General features: G+C 39.7%; 1 pseudogene; it reads right to left on the bottom strand.

Moving 5' to 3' along the window:
* Positions 1-5,901: 5,901 nt before the first annotated feature.
* On the bottom strand, positions 5,902-6,501 carry LOC101565232 (annotated as a pseudogene).
* Positions 6,502-6,843: the final 342 nt, after the last annotated feature.

The following is a 6,843-nucleotide window of genomic DNA, read 5'->3' as shown; positions in this document are numbered from 1 at the left end:
GTTTGATTATTTTATTCTCTTTTAAGAATAAAAGTAAAAAATAAAAAAGAAACACTACTTGCTATACAGCAAGGGAGTGTTAAATACAGAGGAAATATAAGATATAGACAGTTCTTGTACCAAGCTATATATAAATGAGATCTTTCATAATCAGGATGAGGACTAACGGATGAAGAGATGGAGGGAGGAGGGAGCACAGAAAGTATAGAGATGTGTTATGTACATGTACCATCTCCCCAGGATGCATGTAATCATTATTTACTACAAAATGTACTAATAAAAATGAAAAATAAAATCAAGCAGAAAAGTTAAGAAATTTGCATATGGTCACACAACCAGCTAGTAATTTAACAGGATGTAGAAAATAGCCCAGGAAGCCCAATTCAGCTTCCTGTACACAAACTACAGAGCTGCCTGATGGTACAAGATAATCAAATGTTAAATTAAGAGACCCATGAATTTATGAACATAACATTTAACACTAACCCATCTAATTAGAATAATTCACAATTTACTTTAAAATTCAACTCACAAATAAAGGAATTCTTTATATCCTAAAAAAAGAATAATAAGATGTATATTCATAAGCTTTGCTGCCTGCTACAGAATGCTGGTGTATGACAGTTCACAATTACCTACTTCTTAATTTTCTCTGCAAAATGAAAGTTATTAGTGATTCAAATTTGTAATCAATATAAATAAATGCAAATACAAGGAGCAGAAATGTCGAAGGGAAAGGGGTTGAAGGTTAAACTGGTCATCAGTGGCCACTGATGTAATCAGTCCTGCCTGGTAATCCTCCGTGAAGTCCAGAAGGACCAAGCTAGGAGAGTTTCCAGATGCCTGAACACATGGAGGGTCCTGGAGGTAGAGAGGGTGTGGACGCTTGGTACCCATTCCCAAAGGCCTTGCCCTGTGTGTCTCTCTCATCTGGCTGAGTGTTCATCTGTAGCTTTGTATGTGAATTATGCCAAATATGTTTTTTCCCAACATTTTATTATGAAATCTTCCAGCTGAGAAAAAAAAGTTATTTTTTGCCTTTCTTTTTTTTTTGAGACGGGATCTTGTTATGTATTCCAGGCTGACCTTGAACTTGAAGTGATCCTCCAGCCTCAGCTTCCCAAATGCTGGGATTACAGGCAAGTATCATTATGCCTGGCTAAGCAGACCAATTATTAGGAAGAACTGCTCAGTGGGCACTCACATGCCCTCCCTCTAGACTGGTATACATTCCTAATCTTGCTTTATGCCATCTCTGTTCATCTGTCCATCAACCCATCTTAGTTTTGGTGAAATTCAATGTGAGAAATACAAAATTCACTTCAGTATACTTCATTCCTAAGTAATTCAGCATGCATATTGCTAGAGTTCAATATTTACTTACAGTTTTAAGTAAAATGTATACAGTAAGATGTACAAATCTTAAATGTGTCATTCAGAGAGATTGGACAAGGCCAAGTTTGTGTCAACACAATAAGCATTAGCATCACTCCAGATTATAAATTTGGGGGGTGGGTATAAACAATCCATAGTAATGAATAATCCAAAAGACTATGGTATAAAGCAGAATACCTTATGTGAGCTAGCCTCAGAAATCACACCATCACTTCTTCCACACAGTTGGTCTCAAAGATGAGACCTGATTGATTGAGACTATGTAAGGATATGATTTTTTTAGGCAGCTGAGTTAGATAGAAATATTATAGGCAGTCAGATAGGACTGCATGCTTGAAGGAGCCCATGTGGAAAGTTGAATACAAAACCTTGCAAATGGAGAGACACACACCTCTGCTGCTGGCCAGACCTCAATACAAAATATAAAACAAATGCACCCACATAACTCCCTAGAGATTGATATTCTAAATAGGTATCAATCACCTTCACAAAGCCAGGAAGAGTCACTAACCCAATCCCCTACAGGAAAAGCCCCTGTTCTGTATTCCTCTTGTTCAGCACTGAGGAGGATGAGACAGGAGGACCACTATGAGTCCTAGATGCATAGTAAGACCCTGTACCAAATAAATAATAAAAAAGATTTAAAAACATTTTAAAAAGATATTTTTTTGTTCTGCGTATTAATTGTCTATTTGTATGTCATTCCTGGGGACATTTGTTTTTATTTATTTATTTTGTTTTGGCAGAACCAGGGATTAAACTCAGGCCCTTGCCAGGCAAGTGCTTATTCTACTGAGCCATCTCCCTGAAGATTCCTTTTTTTTTTTTTTTTTTTTTTTGTGGGACCGGGGATTGGACTCAGGCCCTTGCACTTGCCAGGGAAGCGCTTATTCCACTGAACCATCTCCTCGGCCCTGTATGTCATTCCATGAACAGCTGTTCCTCTTTTTATTTGAGCTCAACATTTTTTCTCTTTTTTGATCATTTGTTCATAATACAATTTGGGTGTTTTCTCCTGAGTTACCAACTGGTCTAAGGGATATGAAAATTGGCTTTTTCACAGATCATCAATAAATTTAAGCTAATTTTAAAAACTCCTTAGTGTTGGAAGAGATTATTGTACAGGACTCCCATTGGGGAACAGTGGAGTGGCCAACCTTCATTCATTAATAAGGAGCCCACAATAATCTCCATAGTCTCTTGAAAGACACCCCCAATAATTTGGTCATTGGTCAAAAGATAAAGATTTTCAGAAAAAAATACAATAGGTTTTTTTCTCATAAAAGAGGCTCTTGTTACAAAACTAAATTAAGAAACAAAGGTTTTCATGTGTGTATGACAAATCATTATTGTTAGTCTCATGGTGTATTAAATGCATTCATGATTCCAGATATACAAGAAAAGGTCTTCCAAAATGTAAAACAAGAATTGCTATTGTGATAAGAATTTTCTTTTAGATTCAGACCTCTCCCTTTAACAAAAAACTTGTGATTTATATACCATTAAAAGATAACAAATTAGGTAAAATCTTATGTCTTAAATAGAGATGATTGTCAATAAGGGTTATGTTATGTCAAAAGTATAATGCAGAATGTCATGATAATTGTCATGCTACAATGTTATTTATGGTTTTGATTTCTAAGTTTCTGGGTAAAATATGTAATTATCTGTTAACATTCTATAGGGATTTGGGCCGGTCAAATAGCTCAGCTGATTAAAGCACCTACAAGCAGGCACAGGGACCAGGGGTTCAATCCCTGGGCTTGCTGTGCTGGCTCTGCCCCCGGGGCGAATTGAGTTGGCAATTGAGACTGGGTGTGGCAACATGTGCCTGGAATCCTAGCTCTTAGGAGGCTGTAAACAGGCAGATCAATATGAGTCTGATCTAGTAGTGAGACACTGAACACCCTGTAGACCTTCACCCCCCAGAAAAAAATTCTATAGGGATTTAAATATTAGAATATCCATGATTGTTAGATAATACTATTGAGTTTGCTGCCTCCATTACTATGTAATATCTTTGGTCTTATGGATGTTTAATTACTGAAGTTTGGAAAGCAGAAATCAGAGAGATGGATTTGGCTCAGAGGATAGCCAATATTTTGGCCGTAGCCCTCAAAGGTCAGTGAGTACTCAGGACATAAGAGAACCTCTGCTGTGATGTTCTGTAAGTCAGTTGTGTCCCTAATCTGATCAAAGAGGTTATTGGACGACAAAGGAAAGTGATTCAGTGATGTATAGTGTGCCTAAGAAGCATCACCAGGAGAGAAAAAATTCCATCAGTGTTTCACAGAAAACTACTTGATCAGGGATTGGGATATAGCTCAGCAGCATAAGCACCTGCCTGTCAAGCCCAAGGTCCTGAGTTCGATCCCTGATACCACACACACACACACACACACACACACACACACACACAAAAGAAAGAAAACAAAACAACTAGGTCAAGCAATGTTTATGACTCATCCAGCTGGCTGACACTGACAGTAGATCTAGAAGGTCTGTATTTGGTTCCAAAGTGATTTCTGAGGAGACTTAACTGACCTTGATAGATATCAAGAGGTAAAAATTGATTAATACAAGTCTCACCTTAACTTGGTCTGAAACATCCAGCAGAAAAGTATAACCATGAGATGTGGAAGACAATGCCATAATAATATGCTAGCTGTAAAAGTTTAAATCTCTAACAACTTCTCACAATTGTCAGCTGTACTGATAACTCACTACTCTTTTTTTTTTTATGCGGAACCGGGGATTGAACTCAGGCCCTTTTGCTTGCCAGGGAAGCACTTATTCTACTGAGCCATCTCCCTGGCCCCCTGGTAACTCACTACTGTTATGGATTTTTGGACTATATAGGGTTAAATTACTGAATACAGGTACTAAAAATTCTGGGACTGAAAATCTTTAGCCTCAACAACTAAGTTCATCAAGAATGAAAATGTCTTCTACATAGTTCTCCAAACACAGCTTCTCCAACTGCAACTGAACACTCATTACTTCTGCAACAAAACAGAAAAGAGAGAGATGTTTGATGCAGCTGAAGCTGAAAATTGATCATATTTGTGGGGGCAAGGCAAGGTCACATGCCCTATATAGATTGCTCACTACATAGATTGGACTCGTTTATCCACCTGTAGTCAGCCTGTCCAGCGCTGGGATTACAGGCATGCACCACCACACCCAGTCTCAATTACAGACTCAGTGTGCCCTGTGGGTGGGGCTGGCACAGCAGGCTGGGGATTCAACCTCCGACTACCTCAGTCTCGAGAAAAGCATCTTTCCTGGACAATTTTAGTCATTAGTCACTAGGTAACCTTGTATCGCATGATACTAACTTTGCAAAAAGTATAAACACCCCTATTGTTGTTAAGTTCTCTCTCTCTCTCTCTCTCTCTCTCTCTCTCTCTCTCTCTCTCTCTCAACTGGAGATTGAACTCAGGCCCTTGTGCTTGCCAGGGAAGCACTTATTCTACAGAGTTGTCTCTCTGGCCCTATTAAGTTCTCTTGACCATTACATAAAGAGGCCGCCACATGATCCAGCTTTTGTCTCTTGTCTAGGTTTCCTCATTCCTGCTGCCCTTCCTTTGCAGGGTACACTGAGAGACCAACAAGTCCCCACAGAGATCAGTACAACAGATTAGAAGATGCAGGCACAACTCAAAATATACTCAGCTACTTTATCTTTGACAAAGGGGCCAAACATATTCATTGGAGAAAGTTAGCCTCTAATCAATAGTGCTGGAAAAGCTGGCTTTTCACATGCTGATGTCCAAAACTAGACCCATCTCTATTGCCATCCACTAAACTAAAGTAAAAATGGATGAAAGCCCTACATATTAAAACAGATATACTAAATCTACTGAAAGAGAATATAGGTAGAAGTCTTATAGACATAAAGGTAGGCAGAAAGTTCATGAACAAAACTCAGAACTCACAGGTACTTCAGAGAATCAACAACTAGGATCTCATCTTATTAAGAGACTCAACCATCCAACAATGTCTTTCTTTCTTTTTTTTTTTTTTGTATTTTAGTAAGGGTCTACAGGGTCTACAGGGTCTCACTACATAGATTGGACTCGTTTATCCACCTGTAGTCAGCCTTTCCAGCGCTGGGATTACAGGCATGCACCACCACACCCAGTCTCAATTACAGACTCAGTGTGCCCTGTGGGTGGGGCTGACATGGCAGGCTGGGGATTCAACCTCCGACCCCTGTGTCTGCCTAAGCAGGTGCTTTAATCTGCTGAGCTATTTGGCAGGCCCTAACAATGTCTTTTTTTTTATTTGCAGAACCAGGGGTTAAACCTCAGGCCCTTTCGCTTGCCAGAGAAGTGCTTTTTCTACTGAGCCATCTCCCCGACCCCAATGTCTTTCATTATATAAAAGTTTTATCATTTCTCCAATCCCTCCATACATAGGCCACAGTAAGTATGCTGTTTAACATACTGAAAATTGTAAAATTAATCATTGTGTAGAGAAGGAAAAATTATCTCCAAAGTATGTTTAACCAGGAGGCCAATGCATCTGTTGACCACCAAGAATATGGAGATGACCATGAGGAGCATTCTGTCTCCAAACTTTTGCCTTCATGTATCATTTATTTATTTTTATTTTTTTCTGTATTTTAGGGAAGGGTCTACAGGATGTTCAGGGTCTCACTATTAGATCAGACTTGTAGTGATCCACCTGTTTTCCAGTCTCAATTGCTGTCTCAGCATGCCCTAGGGTCGGGGATGGCCCGGTAGGCCCAGGGATCAAACCCCCAACACTTGCACCTGCCTACAGGTGCTTTAATCCACTGAGCTATTTGGCCAGCCCTTCCATGTATCATTTGATAACCCTTCTTCAGCCCTAGATCAGCAGCACATTTCTTGCCAGTAATCATTAAATACCCAAGTAAATTTCATTATCATCCTCTGCTGCAGAAATCTGGTCTGTATGTTTCTTAGGTGTCACCAGAGAATGTGTTGTTGCTTGAGTGGAAATGTTATGGAAAAGAAGACACCAGTTATCCTAACAAATGATTTCCTTGTGGATGATCTTCCTGAAGAATGTGTCACCACCAGGTCTTGCGACCTGAACCTTGATGTTCTCACTTGCCATCTCAGCCAGGGAGAAGCTAACAGGAGGGAGATAGAAGGCAGGTGTGTGGTGGTTTCATGCAGACTTAAAATCTTTCAGTTTAGTTAAATGGTGTTATGGTTTATGTCTGGATGTCCATCCAAAGCCTCATGCAGTCAAGCGGCATGGCATTTTGGAAGTGGCTGAATCTAGAGTAAGTGATTAGTTTATTGTCTAGTGCTGAAATTTAGGGTGTGAGTACTGCCACTAGACCTAGGGTGGGTAGCCTGCATATAAGGTAGGAAAAGAGGCTTTCTCCTTGCCTTTTGCTCTTCCTGTTTTTGCTATCTGTGAACCATTGCCTCTCTGCCATGCCACTCTGCC

Source organism: Octodon degus, unplaced genomic scaffold (genome assembly GCF_000260255.1).
Source record: "Octodon degus isolate 3935 unplaced genomic scaffold, OctDeg1.0 scaffold00055, whole genome shotgun sequence".
NCBI classification, from domain to species: domain Eukaryota; kingdom Metazoa; phylum Chordata; class Mammalia; order Rodentia; family Octodontidae; genus Octodon; species Octodon degus.
This window is presented reverse-complemented; position numbering and strand designations above follow the sequence as displayed.